The sequence below is a fragment of the Euprymna scolopes genome, chromosome 2, assembly GCF_053919585.1.
Source record: "Euprymna scolopes isolate OS-2025 chromosome 2, ASM5391958v1, whole genome shotgun sequence".
NCBI classification, from domain to species: Eukaryota; Metazoa; Mollusca; class Cephalopoda; order Sepiida; family Sepiolidae; genus Euprymna; species Euprymna scolopes.
In genome coordinates this window covers 150,687,290-150,712,069 of record NC_136483.1, presented here as the reverse complement: position 1 = coordinate 150,712,069, position 24,780 = coordinate 150,687,290, and the positions used below count along the sequence as shown (strand labels likewise).

The window sequence follows — 24,780 nt, the reverse complement described above, 5'->3', positions numbered from 1 at the left end:
AAAGTTATCTCCCTTAGCAAAAAAATGTTTATTTTATGCTTTCAAATTTTGTTATCTAAGTACACAAGCTCACATAAAAACGAGAAATGTGTGTATATAGCAATATAAGGATATTATCAGCCAACATCAGACATTTTGTTATCAAATATGATTAAGTATCCCCCCCCTCTCCTTCCAAATATACATTAGCTTTACTTACATCAGATCCTTTTAAGTTTCGGCAGATGTAAAAGGCACATCAATTTATATTCGCAGTGTATCTGAATGTTTGCTATCATGCCAGTTTCTTTGGATTTTGTCCGCATAATATTATAGCCGACCTGTTATTGATTGGTTTAAAAATAGTGACATGTACTTTTTCGATGCAGTTAAACGATTTTGGTATTGTTTATAATTATAATAATTATCAGAAATACAAGGAATTTTTATGCGAAATAATATCAAATGTTATTTTTTTATTTTCATTTTTTTTTTTTTTACACATTTTAACCCCCCAAACAAGGCATATTGCCACCTGGGACGTAAGAGGCTACTATTTGGAATTGTGTCTAACAGGGAATTATGGAAAGTTGAGCAGCAAGATGTCTATTCACATTACATTTAAACTTCTGCAGGTTAGTACAGTTAGGGAAGTATTTATATTTTCCCTGGCAGGGGTGCAAAAATACCTGGTTTAAAAGTCAGGTGCAGGGTTACTCCTCTCAGTGTGATGGACTCACAGACCTTGTCAGTTCATCCATGTAGGAGAAGGAAAACTCTGATATAAAATCTGTGTTAATGACCTCTAGCATCATGGCATCAAGTTATTGGAGGTTGGAGGCCTCCTTAGTCCTAGACAAAAACAGAGCTAGTGTTTGTAATGGACTACCCCAATCTTCTGTTTTACAGTTTTATTTCCTTTGTATGTTGAGAGAAGAATGGAAATATGTGTGTGTGTGTGTGAGAGAGAGAGAGAGAGAGAGAGAGAGAGAGAGAGAGAGAGAGAGAGAGAGAGAGAGAGATGGACTGTATAAAATAAAAATGGTGATAGGTGGGTCAAACGTCATATGGTGAGAGAGGATGAGAGTAATAGGCTGGGACTTAGTACATAAATTGCAAATTATGGCTAAGAGAACAATTAAAATTGTTTTGTTTTTTTTTGTTTAAACATAACAAGACCATTCAAAAACCAAAGAATGTTTTCATATGTGATAAAAATAAACATGAAAAACAACTTTAGGGAAACAAACGTTGATTATGATTAACTCATCTTTATCAAGTACATGTGTACATGTTTTGATGTTATGAATACATCCGGGTTCCTCCTCATAATATGATTGGCTAGTGTAAAGCCATAAATATGGGTGAGTATAGCAGCCTGGGAAAGATGGTGAAAGATACACTGAAAGCCTAAAAAGCTTAAGCATAATCTAGATTCTATTACTCAATTAGCAGCCAAGATCACTGAGCTACTTCAAACAACTACACAGTAGAACCCCGGGATACGGCATTAAAAATTAGTAACAAAATACAATGCAGTATTATAATACACATGCATATAATCAAATAACATTATAAATAACACTGTAAGGCGGGGAAAATAGTGTAACCAGGAGCTGGAAAAATATTATATTCCACATCGTAACCTGGAAAAAAAAAAAAAAAAAAAACATATCCTAGTGCCACCGTATCCCAGAGTTCTACTGTATTCTTTTCCATGACATATTATACTTTTATATATATAATATTTTTGCAAAATCAAGACAACAAAATATAAAATAAGAACATCATAAGGTGTATTTTCTTATGTGTTACAATTGTTTTGTAACCATTTGGACAAATTTAAACATTATATTATTTAAAAATATTCCAAAAATAGTTGCTCTTCAGACATTAAAATACATTTGTCATATATATATGTTCATAATCCCTATTTTAAGTGAGCAAGCAATTTGGACTCACCTCACTCATCTTAATTTATTTTCTTTATTCATTTTTTTTTCTCGGTTCCTTTTTAATTGAGTAAGTATCCTACTTTCATATTTCTTATTTTTAGATGATATTTCTACAATTTTCTATTTTTATATTCATTTAATCTTTTAATGTTTTTTATAGTTTTATAATTATTTTTTTTCTCTCAGATTTATTTATTTACTCCCCAATTCCTAAACTATGTACAGCACAATCAGGTTGACACACCGGTTCTCGCCAGATCACCAAAGTTAAGCAACGTTGAGCCTGGCCAGTACCAGATGGGTGACCATTTGGGAAGGCTAGGCGTTGTATGTACCTTCTGGGAAGGTTGGGCATGGGGCCAGCACCCTCACCCTGTAAAAAGAACTCCTCACTACAAAAGCATCTACAAAAGTTGCAGATGACCTATGCCCCTCCCCCCAGGGGCTCAAAGGCTATGGAATTCCTAAACTAAATCTTTCAAATTTTAGTCTCTATTTATATATCCAGCTATTCATTTCTCAATTTGCCTTAGTTTTGTATAAATTTTTATTTACATGTTACGATATATTTGTTTTTCCTTTTATCTGCTATTTTTTTAAGAAAAAAACTATAAATTCAAAGGTTTATTCAATTAGTTTTATCATACTGGTTATGTAATTAATTTTAAAAGTTAAATCCATCATTTTTAACCTTATCTTAATATAAACATGATATTTTTGTTTTTTAATTTTAACTATTTCCATATCATTTAGTGTAAGGGACATAACTCGATTTTGCCCACATTTATCGATTCATAATTTTATTGAAATTCCTTTATATTTTTAATTCACTATTTTGATTTTTGCCTTTATTAATTCCTAATGTTTCGCTTTGAATTTGCATTTCTCACATTATTCTCTTTATAGGTTAAATTTCTTACTTGGTTTATTTCAAACTTATAATCTTATTTAGTCTATTTTAATCCATCATAATCTGCTCACCTCAATATTTTGCAATTACTTAATATTTGATTATTAACAATAACAATTTTTTAATTTAAATTTAATTCTATTTCCCTTATTTAGGTTATATTTAGTTTATTTCTTATATGTTAAGTTAACGACCTACTACTTTATTTATTACACCATCCTAAATTCCTCGTATCAAATTTAAAATACTCTTATAACACTTACATTTCACTCACAACCTATTCTTAATTATTTTTTTGTATACATGTTATTTTAATCAAGTGATAATAGGAATTTATTTTTTTGTAGACAGCTTTGTATAACATCAAACTTTTTGTTTAAAATTCCTTCTTTAGAATTTACTATGTGGTATAACTCGAGTAAGCCAAAAAATACATCCTTTTGATTTACTAGGCTCATATTTTATAGCTTTATAGGTATCAGAGTCAGAAAATTTTTAGCCTAATTTCCAATTCCAAAAACGATTCCCAAAAAATGTAAACTTTTCCATTGCTGGTATTAAAAGATAAAATGAGGGATATTTATTTTTAAGCTACCAGTAAAAGTAAAACCTAATAACAAATATATGATGTGGATTTATTTTAGCTGTGTGAAAAAAAAAAATAAAAATAAATAAAAATAACAAAAAAAAACAAAACAACAACCATAAAACATGATATTTTGGTTTCTGTCCAGTCCTTCAGCATAGGCAAATCAAGTGCTAAAAGGTATAAAAAAAAATACTTTGGCTTTTCAATAAATTAGTAGACTAAGTGAAAATTTTCTCACCTTTATGTGAGACATGCTTTGGTGACAACATTTCTTTGATTTTTTAAGTTGCTGTCTGTTTACTAGTTGTAAAAACAAGTTCTAAATATATAGCAAGGGTGGGTGAAGATAAAAAGCAATAAAAGATACTAAAAATATTATTGAAACCATTTTTCCAGTTGAGTTTTTCTTAGAATTGACAAAACACACAAATACAGACTACAAGATTGAAATTTTGCCAGCTACCATAAAAATGTAAATTCTATTTTCATGTAGATGTAGAATACAAACAATGATTATCAACTGATAGAACCATTCTACAAACTCTATCACAATCACCAGAGGAATTCATTGAAATTTTCCATCTACAGAGGAATTCATTGAAATTTTCCATATAGGCCTTCAAACATTGAAGAAGCATAATTTCACTGTGAAAACACAATCAAAATTTTGTTCTGATAGGAAAGGTTCTTTGAAGGTTGGTGAAGTCTTTGCGATAACAAATTTTTCTGAGAATTATTTATTTTGCAAGATGCGGCTCAAGGATTCTACTGGAATAATGATCAAGCTACATTGCATTCATTCATCTGCTACTAATGAAGTAGAATTGACCTTGAGCATATTAATTTTGTAATAATATCTGTAGTAGCTGTCTATTTGTTTCAAAGAATAATATCTGTAGTAGCTGTCCATTTGTTTCAAAGAATAATATTGTAGTAGCTGTCCATTTGTTTCAAAGAAAGTTTATAGAAAAATTAAAAGAAATTCTTGGTTCTAATGCCTCCCCCCCCCCCCAAAAAAAAATGATATATTCCTCTGATGGTGCTGTTTTACACTATAAAAATTTTAGAAACTTTAATTTGTGCAACCATAAATTTGATTTTGGTATTGATGCAGAGTAGCACCTTTTTGCTAATTCTCATAGGAAAGGATCATGTGATGGGTTAGGTGGCACTGTTAAAAGGTTAGCAGCAAAAGCTAACCTGCAGAGACCCTATAATGAATAAACCATGACACAAAGACAGCTGTATTTTTATACAAGAAAAAATATTTCTGGAATACATCTCTTACTAGCAGGGCCTGTTAACCGGCATTGCCCAGTGGTAGCATGCATTTAACTGTTAGACAACATAAACAGAATTATTGTATAATTTTAAAAGAAATATTGTTAGCAGACAATATGTATACTTGAAAGGAAATAAAGTTGTGGGAAATTAGGCTCAAGCAATTTATGTTTTGTGACCTATTTTCGTGTAAAAATATAAACCAAACATGTAATAATAGTTGGAAGTGTTAACTGTACAAACAGAAATGTATCAATATATGTAGCCAAAAAACAAATAAAATTATGGTGAAATAGGAAGAAACAATATATTTTTGTATATGTTTGCATTTCTCAAAAATAATGAAAAAAAAGTAATCCAAGCTCTAAAAAGAAAGTAAATAGCAGCAGGAACCTGTTTTATGGGGAAAAAAATAAAAAAAAAAAAACATTTTTTAAACTTAGCCACAGAAGTCAGGATCGAACATGCAGCAAAAGTTTTAAAAGGAGTTGCAAGGAACAGAAATGCCTTAACCAACTGCTCTGTGATGAACGTACAATGTTACGACCCTCAAAATGACTGCTTTAAACAATCTGGAATCATGTAATCACTGAAAGGGACTCGTTCGGTGGACACCAATCAGTCACACAATGTAAACCGAAGTTTATCTACTGTAGAATTAAATAAACACCTTAGTTTTGTTGGTCAATGTTTATAAAATTCAATTATAAAACAGAGCACCTACAATATTTGTTTTCAAGAACAATATCCATGTTAAAAGTAAATTTATATTTTTAATAATAAATGTGTTTAATTTTAAATGATCAAATAAAGCACAGCTTAAAGGCTTCAGAAGTCCACAAAATTCGTGTATTGACTTTAGTAATGTAGTAATAGTGGTAGTTATTTTGGTATTTAGTGTATTAGGAAAGAGTGTTAGTCAGCTGTACTAAGGAACAAGAAAAGAAACGTTTTAGACAGTTTAAAAGCTTCCAACTCACACAAAAGCTGGGTCTGTACTGCAGTAATAGTCTAAGCAGGTGTGTTGATATTTTTATTTAGCGTATAAGGGAAGAATCTAAGCCAGTTGTACTGAGGAAGAAGAAATTAAAGGTTTTACACAGTTTAAAAGCTTCCACCTCACACAGAAGCCAGGTCTGTACTGCAGTAATAGTCTAATCAATTATGTTTATATTGTGATTTAGCATGTAAGGAAAAAAGTTTAGTCAGTCGTACTAAGGAATAAGAAAGTAAAAGTTTTAGACAGTTTAAAGACTTCCAAATCACACAAATGCCGGGTCTGTACTAAAAAATAGGCTAATTAGCTGTGTTTCTTTTTTAATAAGTGTATAATAATGTTTAATCAAGCTTTTAGAAAATGGAAGAAGAAATAATGGCTGCCATCCTGTGTGAGAAAACATTATGTATGCTGTAGCTAAACACAAAATATATATCACGCTATCGTAGATGTGTACGAAAAGCTAACATGTACGGTATATTTAATGTGTAAATGAAGGCAGTATTGACTTATGAACAGGTTTCGACGTCTTAATAAGTTTGTAATCGGGGTATTTAATCTGAAATGATTGCCTAATCTAATCAAGGAAGCCATGTTTGTTTTAATCTCTGGAGCATTCTTTTTTGAATGAGGTTTCGTTCATTCCGGAATGAACAAATATTTAGTTGTCAGCTAATGAGATTTTGTGAAATGTGAGGTGGGAGAAATTATTATTTTTTAGGGAACGGGGAAAAGAAAAGATTGTGGTATATATATATATATATATATATATATATATATATATATATATATATATATGAGCCAGAAAATTAGGGTGAAACCCCATATATGATCATAATGCAGAATACCTCCTGGTGTCGTTTGGGAGCGAGAGTAGTACTTTTGATTTAGAAGGAAAAATAGCAGCTACTTCCATTGTATATCTTTGCAATTGTAATGTTTCTCCTAGGATGGAATGTAAGATTTTAATGTAGCGGATAAATGTGAGTAAGATGGCATTTGAAAGTTACATAATATACTTCCTAATAGTCTAGTAAAATCTATATGTGGGCTCTGTTGGAGCAAACCTAGTGTACTTTGGTCCAGAGGGGAATTTCTACACATAAATTATTATATAATAGGAAGGATATTCCTCAACTGCAAACTGGACAAAGGATTGGTTGGTGGGTTGTTTTTGTTTTATGGCATATCAAGTCTTTTCAGGTTATTTAATGCCGAATCCAAAGATTTTGAAGAAAAATTTTTAATAGAATATATTTGTTGTTTTCAAGTCAGTTTCTAGTTAACCCATAGTTGGGACCTTAACAGGTACTACCACTCCGGGTCAGAGTGGACCTGGGAGCAATGGTAATTAAAGGGTGGCTCCACACTCTCCAAAGCCCACAAGCTGGGGCCTCACCACTGGACAAAGGAAGCAAACATCTTAGAAGAGAGATTTAGTAATTCTTCCACAATTATAGGAACACAGAAATTACATACTTTCATTCTCGTCTCTCAGAGAAGTGGAAGTAAAAACAGTATCAAGACAAAATAAAGGAAGGATAGTTCAAATCACAAAACTAAACAATATGGAGTTCGAAGATATTAACGGATTTGTGACAGCACTTTATTAGAGGAATTGGTCGTTAGGGTTATTAGAGGAATTGGTCGTTAGGATGTGTACTTGAAAACATATCCAGATAATGAAGAGGTGAAATTGAATTTTACAACCAAATGGACCCTATCCATCTTTCTATTATCCAAATATATCAATTTTAAATATTCTGACATTCTTAGCTTAGTGGCTTTCAAAAAGTTAGATGAAAAATGCATCAAATATTTTAGAAAGAAACATTTTGAAAGAAAAATCTAAATAAATACTGAAAAGTTCATTATTATAAAAAATGTTTCAGTAAAACAGATTTTTCATTTTCCATTTTGAAATTTATCACATTGAAGACAGATGGATTTCTTGTGGATATCACTATCATGTCAAATGTCAATATATCTGTTTACCATCGACATCAAATGTTGTTTATTCTTTCGATACTATAATCTAATTAAATCTCAACACACTTTTAAGAATTCTTTATCACATCAGTTTTTCTGTATCAAAATCTGTGTTGTATGAGAAAAAGTATGAAAGTCATTTTAAAACAGTTTGATCTCTAGAAAAATATTATTTTCACTTTACAACTAGAATTTGCATAAAATCTCAACATGCAGAGAATTTTTTTTTTTTTTACAACATTCATTTTTAAAGTTTTTCATCCAAAAAAGTCAACAGAAATTACCTTTTTTTTTTGTAGATTTAGAATATCAATCATCGAGAAAAATTTGTTCACCACTGAGATCATGTTTTATGTTAAACTTTAATTAACTCTTAACATCTTTCAAAATTCTTTTTATCATATCACTTTTTCCATAAAAAAATCTGTGTTGCATAAAAAAAAAAAAGAAGAAAATTTAGTTTCATCAACAGAAATTTTTTTTATTGATTTTATGACCATGGTCTTTATGTAAATATTAATCAGCATTAAAATAGCTTTACAAAGATATCAAACTTAACCATATTGTGAAATATCAAAATGTTTTTATATGAAGTAGCAGGTATTACATTCCGCCATTTTGAATTTTGCTCACTTCTATAAAACGCTTGTAGCAACAGTTCTAGTGGAATAGAAATTTGAAATTTGGACTATATACTGTCCTAAAATAGACAAATCTTTTGTCAAAAGTTTAACAAAAATTAAAATAAGTTTTTGTGAGATGATTCAAGTAAAAGGTGAAGGTCAATATTTTTTTAAATTTGACCTTGAAAAGAAATATCCCTAAATAAAATGGTAGATCTATCCAAGTACTTTAGAATAATATATGAATGAACTTTGTAGGCCCATAAATAACAAAGATATCGTCTTTTAAAGTTGGCCACTTTTCCATAAAAATTTACATTTTTGTAAAAAGGTCAAGGTCATATCAGGAACCCCTTGACCTTGAGAAGTGTAGCAGGTGCCATTGAATTCCTTTCATGGATATCTATAAGTGCAGCAAATCTGAAAAAAATCCTGCCTCCCGTTTGTTGTTTACACACAGAATGAGCTAATAATGAGCTTTTATAAAAAGACTGAGATGAGAAACATCATGTCTGAGAGAGAGAGAGTACAGAGAAGCAAGGGTGTGACTAATCTAATTGCAAATACGTTTCTTATCCTTATCAAAACCCTGTATAAATCAACAAAGAAAATACATGCATTTCATATAGGGTGACTATAATTAAAATGATGCTTCTTTAGAAGGGGATGAGTGTGGCTAGCAATGAAGAACCTTTAGGGGGGAGTACTATGGTGGAAATGACGACAACTGTGTGAAGATGTCCAACTATGGCTACATCAACAGCGACCCTTCATGGTGTACAAGTATGACTAAAAACAACAGCAACCCTTCAGAAATGACACTATGCATAAAACGACAACATCTTTTCAGAGTACCAGCCAAGATGATGACTCTTCAGGGATGCTACTATGACAAAAGCAATAACACTTCGAAAGTGCTCCTATAGCACAAATTATAAGTCATCATGGTGGGCACTGACAGGAACCATGTCATGAGGTCAACATGTTGTGTGTCAGTAACGCGGGTTATGTGGTACTGATTTAAAAGGGATTGTGGAGTCGGACTTGAAGTCGGAGGTTTTAGTCGGAGTCGGATTTGTAAGAATACTAGGAGCTGGAGTCAAAGTCGGAGGGAGTCGGATGGTTTTTGCTGGAGTCAGAGTCGGATTTCTAAGAGTACCAGAAATCAGAGTTGAAATTTTTAATCTGACTGACTCCTTAAGTCCAATAATTTTTTTTTTTTTACATGGTTTTCTATTTGGTTTTACCAGTTGCACAGTTGAACAGTTTTTTCTATGGTTTTGCTTTTATTTTTGGAGATATATCATATTTTGTACTGTAATGCTTTTACATCAAGATATTTTGGTCCGTCAGATTCATGCAAATCTTGTCTACACAGCTGTTTTCGTTTTGGTTGTGACATTCACACAGGATCAATGAAAATTCTGTCTTTAAGTAAGATCACTGTGGATTACATCGGATAATAATTGGATTGTAATCTGAAAGTTATCCAGTTCCTGAATCAAATGGAATTTGGAAATTGGATTAGTTCGGGATCAATCAGGAATTACAATCTTATCAAAAAAAAAAAAAAAAAAAAAAACAGGCTTACATCAACACTTTTATAGCTTTTTCCTTTGATCCTCTTTCCATAAAGGCAATATTATCTTTTAAAAAAATTTCTTCTTTGTATAATTCCTCTTTATGATGAGAAGCGTTTGGCTTTTAAATGCCATGGCCTCTATCCCTAAATATTGTACTCTCTTTTGAACTGATAGCATAATAAAATTCCATTGTAAATATTTTATCCCTTTGTTATCTTAATTTATTCTCTAAAGCTGGTTGAAAGTATATGTGAGTATATTTATCATGCAAGTGAATGTTACACGTAAAAAATAATATACATGAAAAGTATATATAAAATGTTTGCTGAATAGGTGTGGAAGGCAGGTATATGGATCGGCAAAATAGATTTCCACATAAGGGTTAAGGAGTCGGGAGTCGGAGTCAAAGATATCAAAGGAGTCTGCATCCTAGGAGTCGGAGTTGCAGTCGGACCTTTACCATCAAACTCCACAACCCTGGATTTGAACCTAACTTACTTGAGTCGGGTAGGTGCAGAAAGGTCAAGGGTTACCGTTGACACATATCAGACTCAGTGACTTCCATTAATAGAGCATGAACCTGCGTGCTAGAAAGCGAGTCGGTGTGTTTGGGTGTAGTCTGGTTAACAGGAGTTATCACCTCCCCACACATACACCCTGATATAAATAGAAACACACATGGGGATTTTGGAGAGCAAACAGTCAATTGGAGTCAAAATTTGGTAGACAATCGGACTTGAGTTAGTTTCTAGACCAGGAGGGTCAGAGAAAAGATGCTTTGACAAAAACGCAAGAAAGCTTGAGTCAACAATGTGGGGGGGGGGGTTCTTCGGGTTAACTTGTAGATGAAATAAAGAGATCCGTACCAGAAAATCGGTGTCATGTTTTCGTCTTGAATGCTGTTTACAGACCATCAACCAGTGACGGGAAGAACTACATCTCCGAAGACAAAAGATAACAAAAAAATTATGGTGAACTCTTCACACGTATATATGCACACACACCCACGCACGCACAGTTAAGAACTACAGTGAGTAGATATATAAGGGTCCTTAAAGGAGCTCGACACCCCTGACTGTATAAATGTATATAAGCTGAATATGAAACTTGTATATAATGAAATGGGAATGATGCATGCGGACGAGCTGGAAAAAGACGATCACATAGAGGCCATTAGAACACACCTGTACGTTAGAGAGGGACGACATAAACACATTATATAGAAGGAAGAACATACCAAACATCTATGGAGAAAGAGTGGCTAGGATGATGAAGGATTCATTGCAGTTAACTGTTGTAAAAAATTCATAGTAGAAAGCTGTGTAGCAGTGAGGGTTGAGTGTTTGACACGTAAGTATGAATTCATAAATAAAAATAAGATGTAACATTTTTTATGGAAACTGCTCCAGACAACACATGAAACCACTTGATGTAAAAAGTAAAAAAAAAAAAAAAGAGTGATACTACTTTTAAATCAATAACTAGTCAACGGTAAGTATTAGATGGATACATTCTGACAGAGAAAAACAGCAATTCTTCCCGGTTTGTCAGAAACATCTCTAATAGAATGTGAAAACTAACGTACAAAATGAGGTTGCCGAAAGTAAGCCTACGGTTTACTTTCTACTCTCCCAATGATTAAAAATTGTCTTGCGAATTTCTCAACTGTGGGTGAGTAACCATTATGCAACTTCCCCTTCTCCATTTGGAATATGACACAAGGTTCTTATCAGGGGAGAGGTGGCGTGAGGTTCAAGATAAGGAAATAAATGCCATTTTGCTAACATAAAATGATAGACACTAGATTCAAAATACAGGATGTTATAGTGACAAGGTCAGGAAAAAAAAACTTTCCTTTTTTTTCTTTATTATCTAATCTTTTTAGACAAATCTCTCTGGAATCAAGATAAAAAGATATATATATATATATATATATATATATATATATATATATATATATATATATATATATATCAGGATGTTGCAGATGAAGATGCTATCTAGGTCAGTAAGTAAAATGTTTTCAAGATTCTGGGGTAAGGGAGATTTTTATAGCCACATAATCTCAAAGATCAGTTTTTTATATACAAGAATAGTGACTCCTTGGCCTTTTGGCAGAACACAAAGTGTAGCATCTGTTCTGATAGTAGATTTAATCTTTTCTGTCCTTGGTCGGTGAAGAAAAGAAATTGACTAAAATAATTGTTATTTTTGCTCCAACCAAAGTGCCCTCTTTTTTGAGGAAATCAGATCTCCTCCCCAATAAAAAAAAAAAACAAATAAACACAACAACCTTGTGCCTAACTCTGCCCTTGTGAGAAGGCAAGTAAATAGAGGCTAATATGGGTGCTTTGTTCAGGGTTGGAGGAGGTAATAGTTAAATGTCTTCAAGCAACAGAAGTTGTCACCTATATTTACTTCCATCCCACCGCAGGAAGATGTCACACAAGGTGCGAAAGGTTGGGAGAATCAAGCCAGTGTTTTTAAAGAAGAGACAATCAGGTTTATCAAAACTGCCTGGGGAACCTGTCAATAAACTGACTTTTTCCAAAGAAAGAAGGTAAAGTGTGGAAGGGTGGACCACCTAGGACTACCCATGGCAATGAAATATTGGTAAATAACCAAATTTTTGATAAAAAAAAAAGTTCATTCAGACAACTGAATAGTAAAAATGCATTATTAATCAATCACTGTAAAATAAAAATCGTAGAAATGAAAATTTCGTCCATTTTATTGACAGAAAAAAAAATGAAATTTGATGAGATTTTTAACATGGATCAATCATTTGAACAGTCTGAGAATTTAAAAAAAGAAAAAACGAAAAAAGCAGATTAATAAGGAAAGAAAACAAACTTTTAACCATTTAAAACCAAGCTAAAACACATGGACTAACATACTGATCCTCGAGTGTCTAAGGTCTCTCTGTACAGGGGTTTGTCAGAACAATCTGGCATGAGGATACTTTTCCATAGAAGTAAACCCTGACCAAATATTCAAAATCACATAGTATTCGCAGCCCAAATAAGATCTCCTCACTACAGCTACCCCACAGCTTTTTCGAGGAATGGTGCACCTTCTCCAAGTGATATTACCTCAAGTAATAGCACGAAGCTGGATACTCCACCAGACTAGATAAATTCTTGTCCTGGAATCCAGTAAGACCATGAGACCAACATGAAAGATATACTACAACGTATAAAAATGGTTAATTGGGGAGAGGAAAATTATGTTCTCAATTTCTTTACTAACTCAGTGCTTGAGAGATAAAGAACTTAAATGGAACATTCGAATATTTATGTATCTCATATAGAGTTCAAGTGTTAGCCCCTGGTTGTGGGCCCCTTGATTTCTGAGAACTTCGACTGAAGTAAAATAAAACAATATTCCAAATAGACTACTGGTTTTGCTTGAATATTAACCACGGAGAACTTAGGCACGAATAATAGATTACATATATAAGAAAACCGAAAGCAAAAAGCAAAAAAGGAATTTTGTCCGTGTCTGTGTCTGTGTGTGAGTTTGTTTCATATGAACTTGAAAACGGGCTGAGCCAATTTTTATTAAATTTCACACAAAGGTACTTTACATGCCTGGCAGTGTTCTTAGATGGGTTTTGTATCAGAATGTCTTTGATGATAATCGATAATCAAAATCATCTGCTGAAAGAAGGAGCAGGCGATTTTGACCAAAGTTAACACCTTACACAGCCTAACATCCCAAGTGCATTTGAGAAGCTTTATTACCACACAAGCCGAAAGGTGCCACATATAAAATCAACTGTACGTTCTTTGATATGAGAGGGGTGCATTCAAAATGAATATTTCTGTTTAAAGCACAATTATACCATGATACTTGATTTTTTCATTTTAAACTTAAATTCAAACTATTATCACCGCACAAGCAATAAGACCAAGCATATAACATCAACAGTAGGTTCTTTGATATGACAGGGGCATGTCCAGAATTAATGTTTCTGTTTAGAGCACAATTAAAGCACGATACTTGACGTTTGCATTTTAAACTTTAATTCAAGCAATTATATATAAAAGATAAATTTATAAAATCAACAGTAGACTCTTTACAGTGCAATGTAAACTACAATGTATTGTGGACTAAACTATTATGAGGAGGTATGTGCAGCTTCCTCCTGGTGCACCAAGATTGGTCCTCAACGAGAGCAGGCAATTAATCGATTTGATTGAAAAATGGACGATTTCACCGATTCCGATGGCAATAAAAATATGGGAGTGTAAAACATTCATCGATCATCATTCAATCCCGGACAACATCGTGTCACCCTGCTAGTATATAGTAATAATCTGTAGTGATAAGTAGTGATGTATAATGATAGATAATGAGAACACCCATCTGAAAACAAGAATAGGTTTAAGGCTCCTAAGATTTATACTAGAATTGTCTGCAAGGGGCAATGGCATAGCGAATAAACTACTTGGTAAGTTACATTCTTTTGGAGGCTGAAGGTTCGATCAGACAACACTCAAAATACTGATGGAACAAGAGCATGCTACCCCTGCAGATTAAATAAAGGGTTCCGTCAAAATTCCATACGGATTCCAAGTGCAGAAAAAAAAATTCCATGTTTGACAAGATACACGTGAAGGTCAGAGGTTATACCAATCAAAATGTCGTGAAGATACCATTCAAAATGAGAACAGTAGTCCGAAAAATCCAAATAATGATAAGAGACATTGCTACAATTTCATTTTCATGCTCGACTGAGCCCCAATCTCTGACCTCTGCCTACTAGTAAAACGTTTATAGCAAAAACACGTCTAGCTACAATCACTGGAAATAATTTTTATTTCTTCTGCTGTGTACCTAAATCTAAACGGAACTTCCATGATCAGAGTTTCTTTCCAACAACTGTCCGTCTATGGAACACAGGACTGCTCTCCTGTTGATTACGGCATGGTCCTTTTCACGTACAATGTTAACAAATTTTTGTTGAGCTATCATATTCAGTCCAGATCCAACCATGATCGACAATCATCAAGGTGCTTGTCTCACCATCCATCACGCACAAGCCATTAACTATTGTCCTTGAGTGGCTTTTCGGTCTTGATAAGTGGTAACTTGTTAGTAAATACAAAAAAATGTGAGACAAATCTGATAGGATTTGAACCCAACATAGCCGATTCCATAGGTGTCCATTAAGCCAATCACACACACACACACACACATACACACACACGCACACTAATACACAAAGAGGATTCACATAGGTGATATTTCAAAGGGTTTTATAGTGATTTCATATGCAATCGTATGTCTATAAAGCTAGAAATGGGTATACCTTTATATATATGTATGTACAAAATTCTATTAAAAATGAATTATAAACTTTGAAACATAACTGCTGGGTGTAAGGGATCCAAATGTGGGCTATATTTAGTTTAATTTAGTTTTATGCAAAGAGGGCAAAGAGAAGTTAAAAGTCCTTTGTAAAAGTTCACATACCTCTATTTTGTACGAAATAAAAGCTGACATCCATCAAGGCTCTATCCTGGGCATAACTCTCTCCCTAATCTTCATCAATGGTCTCCCAAATTATATTCTTGGGTCATTCGTAGACATTTATGCAGACGACACCACAATCTATGGCAAGATTTCAAAGGCCAGTAATAACCAAGATCTTTCTGATTCTCTCTCTTCTAATCTTGAGAATATGGTGCAATGGGGAAAAATGTAGCTGGTTAATTTTAATGCATCAAAAACCAAGTGTCTCTCCTTTCATCATAATCGCTCTGACGTCCATCACACCCCAATTGAAATGAATGGCTCTCATCTTGGGGAAGCTACAACCCCAATCTATGCCCCCCCCCCTCCGCTTGCCAAACTTTCACAAAAAATAAACTAACTACAACCACTATAAACGATTTCCTCTCACTGTCTATCGATGCTTAAATCTAAACAGATTCCATGACCAAAGCTTCTTTCCTATAATTGTTCGCCTATGAAACACTGTTCCGCTGTCTTGCTTCCCGGTTGAATCCAACATGGAAGCCTTCAAATCCAATGTAAACAAATTCTCCTTTAAATAATCAAATTTTACCTAATTCACACCATTAACAATTACTACACTACCACCTTACATTCATTAACCCTTATCCTCGAGTAGCCTTCAGGCTTTGATAATCACTCATTCTAAATGAGGACTGAGGGACAAATTAGGAGAAGTGAGAGTTACGGGAGCTGCCAATAATGCATCAACAACGCATTGCTTAAAAATTCTTACAAATCGTTCTCACATGAATAAAACTATTTTATTTGATAGTTGGTGCCTCTATTCAGGCTCAAGAAACAATGGATACTCCCTGTAAGGGTAGCTTCGCATGTGATTGTAAGGCAAGGGTTGCGCAAGCCCCAACCACACCTATCTTGAATTGGCACTGCTTCAGTCCAGTGGCATGAAGAAGTGCTAGACAACTGTAAAAAATGCCAAGATAAGCAGAGAGCACATACAGCACCTGGAATTCTCAAATGGTCACCCATTTGAGTATTGACCAGGCTCAACATTGCTTAACTTCGGTGATCTAATAGGAACCAGTGTGTCAACGTGAATGTATTATTTTGTATATAATTTCATTTTAACATTATATGAAGCATAAATTATACATTGTTTTATTATTATTATTTTTTTAGGGAAGTTATTGAGTGTTAACTATTCTGTACTTTCACCGACTTCAATTCATATTTAAATGACCAAACTATACCAAAAATAATTCAAATTTAAAAAATCGTAATTAACAAAAATAATAATTTGGTCAAAAAACTGAAAAAAAAAAAAAAAAAGAAACGAAAGCAAAAAGCAAAACAAAAATGAAAGTAAAAAAAAAACAAAAAAAACCTCCTGGACAATATCGGATAGATCTGACTAATTTTAAATAAATAAAATAAACATGAAAAACATTAAGTGGATATATTAAAATAAACGATTATGAAAGTGAAAGTAAATATTTGTCACGTGGTTGGTTACGTTATCATTAAAAAGTGTAGAAATCACCCTGTGGAAACCTCACAAGATGTGGGGAGAGGGTGTAGAGTCATTTTTGCATGAATCTAAACTTGTTGTCTTGAGGCATCAGACACACCACACAATACGTACATATTAAACATTTAATAAATTTATCGAAAGAACCCTCCCTCTTGGAAAGAGGAGGAAAGTCAGTTACTCAGTGAGGTACATTTATCATTTGTAATTTTATAAATTACTAGCAGGGCTACCTAGCAATACCCAAATAACAAAATAATTTTGTGGATAAATTAAAATAAATGATTATGAAAGTGAAAGTAAATATTGGTCACATAGTTGATAACATTATCATTAAAAAGTGAGACATGATTCCATTTCCGTTTAATTAAAACCGGTTTTATTTTTTGTTGCTGACCATCTACTAGTTGGGCAGTTGTGTACAAATCCCAAGAACTATAGGAGCCGTCTATCATATCTGAAAGTGACATAATGTTCAACAAACGAGATTGGAGATGTGCCACTGTAACTCATGCTCTCTACCGATCCAGATTATGACAACAGGATCATTGCCAGCACCCACAAAATGCATCGCTAGATTGTCATGAATAACAGGGACATGCCCTAGATGATTGAAAAAGTTACGGTTATGGTTTTTGATGTGGTTTCAAGTGAGGACCACATCATGCCACCTCACATCTTTGAAGTCGACTTGAAAAGTCAACACCTAGATGTGCTGAAGAGTGTGGTGCAATCGCTGGCAGACTCTGGGTGTGGCAGCAGGACTCAGCACCGGCTCACAAGTTCAAGGAGACCCAGGCTTAGCTTCAGAAAGAGTACTACAACTTTGTAGCCTTCTCTTACTGCTCCCCTTCCTCCCCTGACCTGAACCCGCTGAATTTCTTTGGTCATAAGTCGAGAACATCACCAACATGACCTCTCACAAAACCAAAGCCAGCCTGATCGCCGCCATCTGCCGGGCTCCCATCGGCGCTTGTGGAAAAAGCATGCTCCCAGTTCCAGACCCATATTGAGGCGGTAATTGAGGCTGAAGGTGGCTACACTGAATAGATGTAAACTGTACTACATAATCCAATTATCTAAATTGATTTTTTCAATGAAAATAGGATGACAACTTCATCATTCCACCCTGTAGAAATCACCCTGTGGAAACCTCATAAAATATGGGAGAGGGTGTAGGGTCATTTTTGCAGGAATCTAAACTTGTTGCCTTGAGGCATCAGGCATACCACACAATAATATATGTACATATTAAACAGGCATTTATCAAATGAGCCCTCCCTCGTTGGGAAGAGGAGGAAAATCAATTACTTCTTTAGCATGTGAGGTACATTTATCATTTGTAACTTCATAAATTACTAGCAGGGTTACCTAGCAATACCCAAATAACAAAATAATTTTGTCAGATGTGTAACATGTTTCATTCGAAATGCATCTATCTCTCTCTGATTAACAGAAAGAAAGAAAAAAGAAAGCTGATTAGTTTGAACTCGTTTCAGTATAGTTTTCTTTAAACAACTACAATCAAGAATACAGTAGAATCCCGGTTTACGGTATTTCCCCCGCCTTACGGTGTTATTTATAATGTTATTTGATTATATACATGTGTATTACATGCTGCACTATATTTTGTTACTAATTTTTAATGACATACGCACCTCGGGGTTCTGCTGTAAAACATTACAACGTCTCCCTCCCCCTCAACACTAATTTAATCTTTGGTAATCTCGAGTAAACGAATATGACTTGGTAATACTGAATCCGATGGTTCGTGTCTTGTATAGCTCTTGACTTTTAGCAGCTGGACACACGTCTTTAATAAATGTCTTTATATATTGGACAAGCATGGTTAGTCTGCAAACATTACACAAAATACTGGTCGAAACATTCAATAAATGTCACCAATTGTGCAAAAATATATTTTTCTGCCAGTAATTTGTTTAATTTTTAATTTTTGAGTGATTATCAAACGTCCCCGTGCAATGCTTATGGCAACCATGCTGGGTTTTTTTTTGTGAACAGAGTAGTTTATTTTGAATTCAAAAAATGCTTTAAAATATGTTAACACAAAAATAAAACTTACCCAGGTAGTTAGAAAAGTAACTTATCTTGCCTTTGGTAACATTTATTTGTATATTAATTTTTTTACCCCCATTCCCTTTTTTTCTTCAGTTAACTATAGTTAAACATACCCCAAAATTACTCTAAATATCGACCCTCTTCTCACTAATTCTGTTTGTGATTACCTCCAGGAGAATGAATATTTACAAAAAAAAAGTGCTAATAGTTTGCCTAACACAATGATAAAAAAAAAGAATATATCAGCTTTGTGGGTTTGGTTGTGTAGTTTTTGACTTTTAGCTTTATACCACTGATTAATCGATTAAAAGAATGAATGACCAATCAACAAGTTGTAACAATTTATTTTAATTTATTTATTTTTTAAACTCTTTCACCACAAACCAGGCATACTACCACATAAATATATAACAGAGCACAGGCACATGTATGGTAGTTGTATACAAATGCCGAGCCGTGTGCAAAATGACGTCATAGTAAGGAAAAAGAAAAAGACTATAAAAAGAATGTGTGCACAGACCGACGATCACGTAAGAGACGTGAGTGATGTAACAGCCATAATGAGAAGTCACACGTGGTAGGAGATGAAGGAATAAAGGTCATTTCTAAAAACAGCAAGTTAAAGTTCTTTCCTATTCTTTTGTCTCCTTTGTGACTGAGTCTACATGTATGCTCCCGAGTGTCTACATGTTAACGTGTGTGTAAAGGTGTACTATCTTACAAACATAAGGGCTACTGTTTGGGATCATGTCTAATAGGGGACTGTGAGGAATTGAGCAGCGAGATGTCTATTCACATTACATTTAAACCTCTGCAGGTTAGTACAGTCGGGAAAGCAAGAAACAGGGAGGGAATTCCAAAGTGTAGCAGTCTGAGGGAAGAAATTATTAGAATAGAAGCCTTTCCGGTATCTAGGTACCTTTGCAGTAAAGAGGTGGGATTATGGGTGCTTGTAAGGTTAGTCAGAAGTATGTACATTGAGGGGACACAAGTACTATGAGTTCATCAGAACACATTCCATTAAAGCACTTGTAAAATAGGCACAGGGATGCAACATTGCAGCAATTGAATGAAAAACCCCCATGTCCTTTTTCTACCCCGCCCATAACCTTTTTCCATTCTTATTTTTCGCATTCATATTAAATTTTCGGGATGGGACCAGGGCTCTATGGAAAAAATTTACTTTTATTTGACCTTTGACAATTTAATTATTTCGTTTACTAGCCAAATAGAAAAGTTACCAGCCAAACCCATATGATTTTTGGAACGTGACATCTTCGTCCCCTAACGAGTACGTACATCATAAAGATTTTTCTGTACTTTTATTTCAAATAAGTGCAATTCTAAATATGCACTGAATTTTATGTTGAGAATTTTGAGAAACCGGAGTTGATAAACATAAATATTTTTTTCCCGCACCCCTTCCAAAAATTACCCCGAAAACAAAAAGTTTTCATACATTATTTTACAAAAAAATATTTATTCATGAAATTTACTGTAGATTAATTTTTTTTTTTTTTTTTTTTTTATCTATTATACTTATTCTTCATTGAAATTATGATGCGATAAATATCTTCTCCCATGATGATTTCTTTTTTCCTCACATTTTTAAATTTGATTAGTGCTTGGCATATTCCAGTAAACTGCCGGAATATGCCGAGGCAAACATCTTAAAACAGGTCGTTCACATAAGAATCTTTGTAGTAAAGTTTTTGAAAGAGACTTGGAAGCCTTCAAACAGTTAATTTCTATTTCAGTTACTTAAATTATTTTTTTTTACTAACTTATCAAGGCCCAAAGGCCACTTGAGGACAAAGGCTAATGGTTTATGTCAGGTGAATGGTGAGGCCTTTGGAATTGATGACTATGATTGGATCTGGGCAGAATTTCACTACTTAAGAGGATGGCTTGACAAAAATTTGTTAACATTAGACTTAAAAACGACCATGCTGTAGTCAGCTGACAAGCAGTTCCATGATATTGTGTTCTATAGGCAAGCAGTTCTTGAAAAGGAACTTTGCTCATGGAAGTTCCATTTAGTGCCAGTAATTAAAATGACAAGGTTTTCAGCATGGCTGTGGAATTATTACAAAACTTATTCATACTTTGGTAACAAAAAAAAAAAAGGAAAAAAAAAAAAACATAACATTAAGTTATTGCAAGTTTTATCATACCTGTAAAACACTGAAATGAAAATTCTCTTATAAAAATATACTTGTGATCTGTAGAAAATGAAGCCCAGCTAAACACAAACAATAAATCAAATTACTATTTTAATACTAAAAACAAAGATAAACATTATATTACCCGTCTCCCTTTCCCAAGTGATTAAGTTAATTTATTTTGTAAAAAAACTTTTTCACTTTTATGCTTAAATAAGCGAGGGGTACCCGGCGTTGCTCGGGTGTTTGGAGGTGTGTGTGAAAACTCCGGGGGGGGGGGTAAAATATTAAAAAAATGTTTTGGTAGGTAAGTATGAGGATCGAACCCGATCCGTTGAGGCAAAGTTGTAAATTAAAGTGTGAAAAAAAAAAGAGTGTGACGGTTTTAACCATCGGGCCACCGCGAGATGCTAACGGAAAAACGTTTGAATTTATTTAATTACTTGGATTTGGCAGGTGCACGTTTTAATGACTTAATGAGGTCAAGTTTGACCGTGGGATAGTATTTCATTTACTGTGGAAGCGCTTTTTTTTATTTTTATTTTCCCAAGATGTTATAGGAAAAAGACTAACCAACATGCGGCGAGCGACAAATGTTGAATATTTATCTTCCCGAAGTCAAGCAAATTAAATAGACAGGCGAGCTTTGTTGTTAACTCTGAAATATTACGATTTATATGTGATATAAAAAGTTTTAAAAAGTTGTGAACCGACTGACCGCTTCTCTGAAAAAAGCCTTTTGTAGACATACAGAAAAAGCGAACACATACAAACATACATACATTTTCGCTTTTTTATAGTTATAGATAAGCAATGTATGATCGTTTACCAAAATATCTTTTGGCATTATTCCCAAAATGTATTAAAATCCTAGAATCCAGATGTGACACAAGATTGAATTTAATGTGAACAATTTCTAAAACGCCACAGGAGTGGTCTTGGCCAGTAACAAATCTTTATTTAAAAGTTAAGTTTAGCCTATACAAACTGTATATATAGACTTCACTCTTAAACTAATTAACCGATCATTATGAATTTTGTTAACACTAATCGTAATATGGGCTGCTACTAAGCCCATTTAAGCCCTACTAAGCATAATATGAGCTGTACTTAATTTAGTTTGTTTTAAAGGGGGGGGGGGGGGTAAAAAAGGAGTGTAAGCCCTTCATGTAAATTCAGATATTTCAGATTTTTGTGAAATTTTTATAATAGGTATTAATAAAATGAAGTTGACCCCGCCCTCGTTTAAATTTAGTAACTATGGGAGTATAAACACAGGCGCTACACATAACTCCAATGTGATCATGCTTCCTGTCCATAAATGATGTGTATTTCTGGAAATTAACAGTTTCATAGATTAATTGCAACGTACCTGACTCTCAGAAAACAGTTATAGAGAAAGTGGTCAGAATTTTTACTCACTCAGAAATATCTACTATTACTCTCCCACCAAACACCTGGACTTCTTCATTGGAAACATTTTTCAACTCAGTCCATCATGGTTTCATTTTCTTGTAAATTAATATGCCTCAATTTTCAGTTTCTTTGCACCATTTGAAATAGTTGCATAATATCAGTACAAGATCCCATTTAAAAATTAAAATATTTCAGATTTGCATTGAATTTAATCCATAGCCATTAAACACCAATTAAGCAAGATTCTCTGAATTTCAATTTCTTCTTAAGACCACTTAAATTTCAGACATGTTTTAGAATCAAAATCAATTAAGAATAAGGATATTCTAGACATAAGGTTCAATATCATTATATGTTTGCTTTAACGTTTGCAAGGAGACATAAAACTGATGCAAAAATGTTCGGTTTGGAGAATTCATTTTGCCTTTCTTGGAACAAGTATTCTTGTAGTTACCAATAAAACTATTCTGATTGTATTAGTCAGAATTGATGGTTCAATGATGGATTGGTTGCTTCAGGTGATAATCAATAAACGCTCCTAAAATGATGGCCTTGAAAATACATTTTGATTTTAGCTCAAGTGCTGGATAAAAATCAGGATTTTTCATATTCTTAAGGAAAAAGTAATACTTAAATATTAATTGAGTAGTTATCATGGCCACTCAGAGGATTTTGAAGAATTCAAAGTCAGTCCAGAAAATAGACGAAGCAGTTTATGATTTGAAAGACATCTTTTCTTTCTTTTCTCCAGGAAGTTTTTGCAACTTTTCCTTCTTGTTGACAAGTTTGGTTTTCTTGTTTGGATCAGTTTAATTCGTTAAAAAAGAAGTCATTTGCATAATTCACAGTGGACTATGTTCCCACCCAGTCATGCCTATTTTCATATTTCTTTTGTGCTAAATTGCTGCATTCAGTTATGATGTTATCTGCTATTTACGATTCGAAAGTCACCTTTTCTTTTGGTTATACTGAACACGGTAACAGTATTATGGCTGGCAAATGTGACGTCATATATTTTGACCTGTGTTAAGACCAAAATACCCGCTTCCCATTATATTTCTATCAGTTTTTTTAATGTTTTCATCAATTTGTTTCATTATTAACAAATAGTGAAGTGCTAGTATTTTTTTCTAATTTTTGGTGAGGATACTTATTCATTCATGATACGTAAGTATATCAAAGAGTTGGAAAGTGATTTTTAGCTGTGCCAAATACTGAAGTGCCACTCAGAACACTTTCTTGTTTTAGCAAAGTACAAATTGAAGAAATTTGTAGTTGTGAAACGTAAGCAGTTCCAACTACAAACGACCCAAATAATGTTCCGAGACTTCTACAAAATACAAACCAAATGATTATCTATGATATAAAAGCAAAAATGTGGGTGTGTTTGTGTGTGTATGCATTTTTTTGTATGTCCACCAAATGCTTTGGATGGGATGGGGACGCTTGGGGTGGTCATTGTTTCTTAGAACTTTTTATATACTCCCTAGATTATAATATCTACGATTTACGAAAGGAGGGTGTCTGTATCTTTTATTTCAGCAACTTTTATGTTACAAAATTCACGCTGTGATTTCATTTTCTACTACTACTTCTCTACTACTATGGCGTGATGTTTGACCTAGAAAACCACACGTTGACGTTTGCTTAACCACCTGCTTTTTAAATGTTTACTTTAAACTATTATCACTTCCCTGCCCTGATAGCATCGTGGTAAGTTATCAGGCTATTTGCCTCAAGGCTTTGGGTTCAAGCTTACCTCCCTACCAAAACTTCTTTTTTTTTTACACCCACAAAGACCCAGGCAACGCCGGGCACCCCTGCTAGTGAAAACTAAAACTTAGTCTAGGGTAAAAATAAAAATAAATAATAATAATAATAATAATAATAATAATAATAATAATAACACTTGTATGTGTAGATTGGTCGGTGAAGTCTGTTAATGTTCACCAGGTTTTGTTAGTCTCCAGTGAAATTAGGATTTAATGATCCAAGTACTGCAATTTCCTTGGCTACCTATTTCTATTTCTAAAAAGTACCACGAATAAAATCAAACTGTTTTTATGAATGGAAATTAACATTTTTATTTCGTAAATATCAGTCCATTAGCAGATTGTTTAATTATTGATTTTTAACAAAATTTAAATACCTATATTACAAATTAACAAACAATTATATCAGACATCTATAATATAAATCTCACAT

General features: G+C 33.5%; 1 protein-coding gene across 4 annotated transcripts in view; it reads right to left on the bottom strand.

The window, feature by feature from the left end:
- The window catches only part of LOC145297623 (DNA repair protein RAD51 homolog 3-like), a 75,722-nt gene that overhangs the window by 44,099 nt on the left and 6,843 nt on the right, over nucleotides 1-24,780 (bottom strand). Inside the window, exon 1 of one of the 4 annotated variants that reach the window (XM_080143736.1) lies at nucleotides 669-905. The exons of 2 other annotated variants lie outside the window; for them this stretch is intronic. The gene's annotated coding sequence lies outside the window, so the exon portion shown is untranslated. Of the gene's footprint in view, nucleotides 1-199; nucleotides 307-668; nucleotides 906-24,780 lie in introns of those variants that run through there. One more of the 4 variants, XM_080143729.1, reaches the window with a different exon arrangement.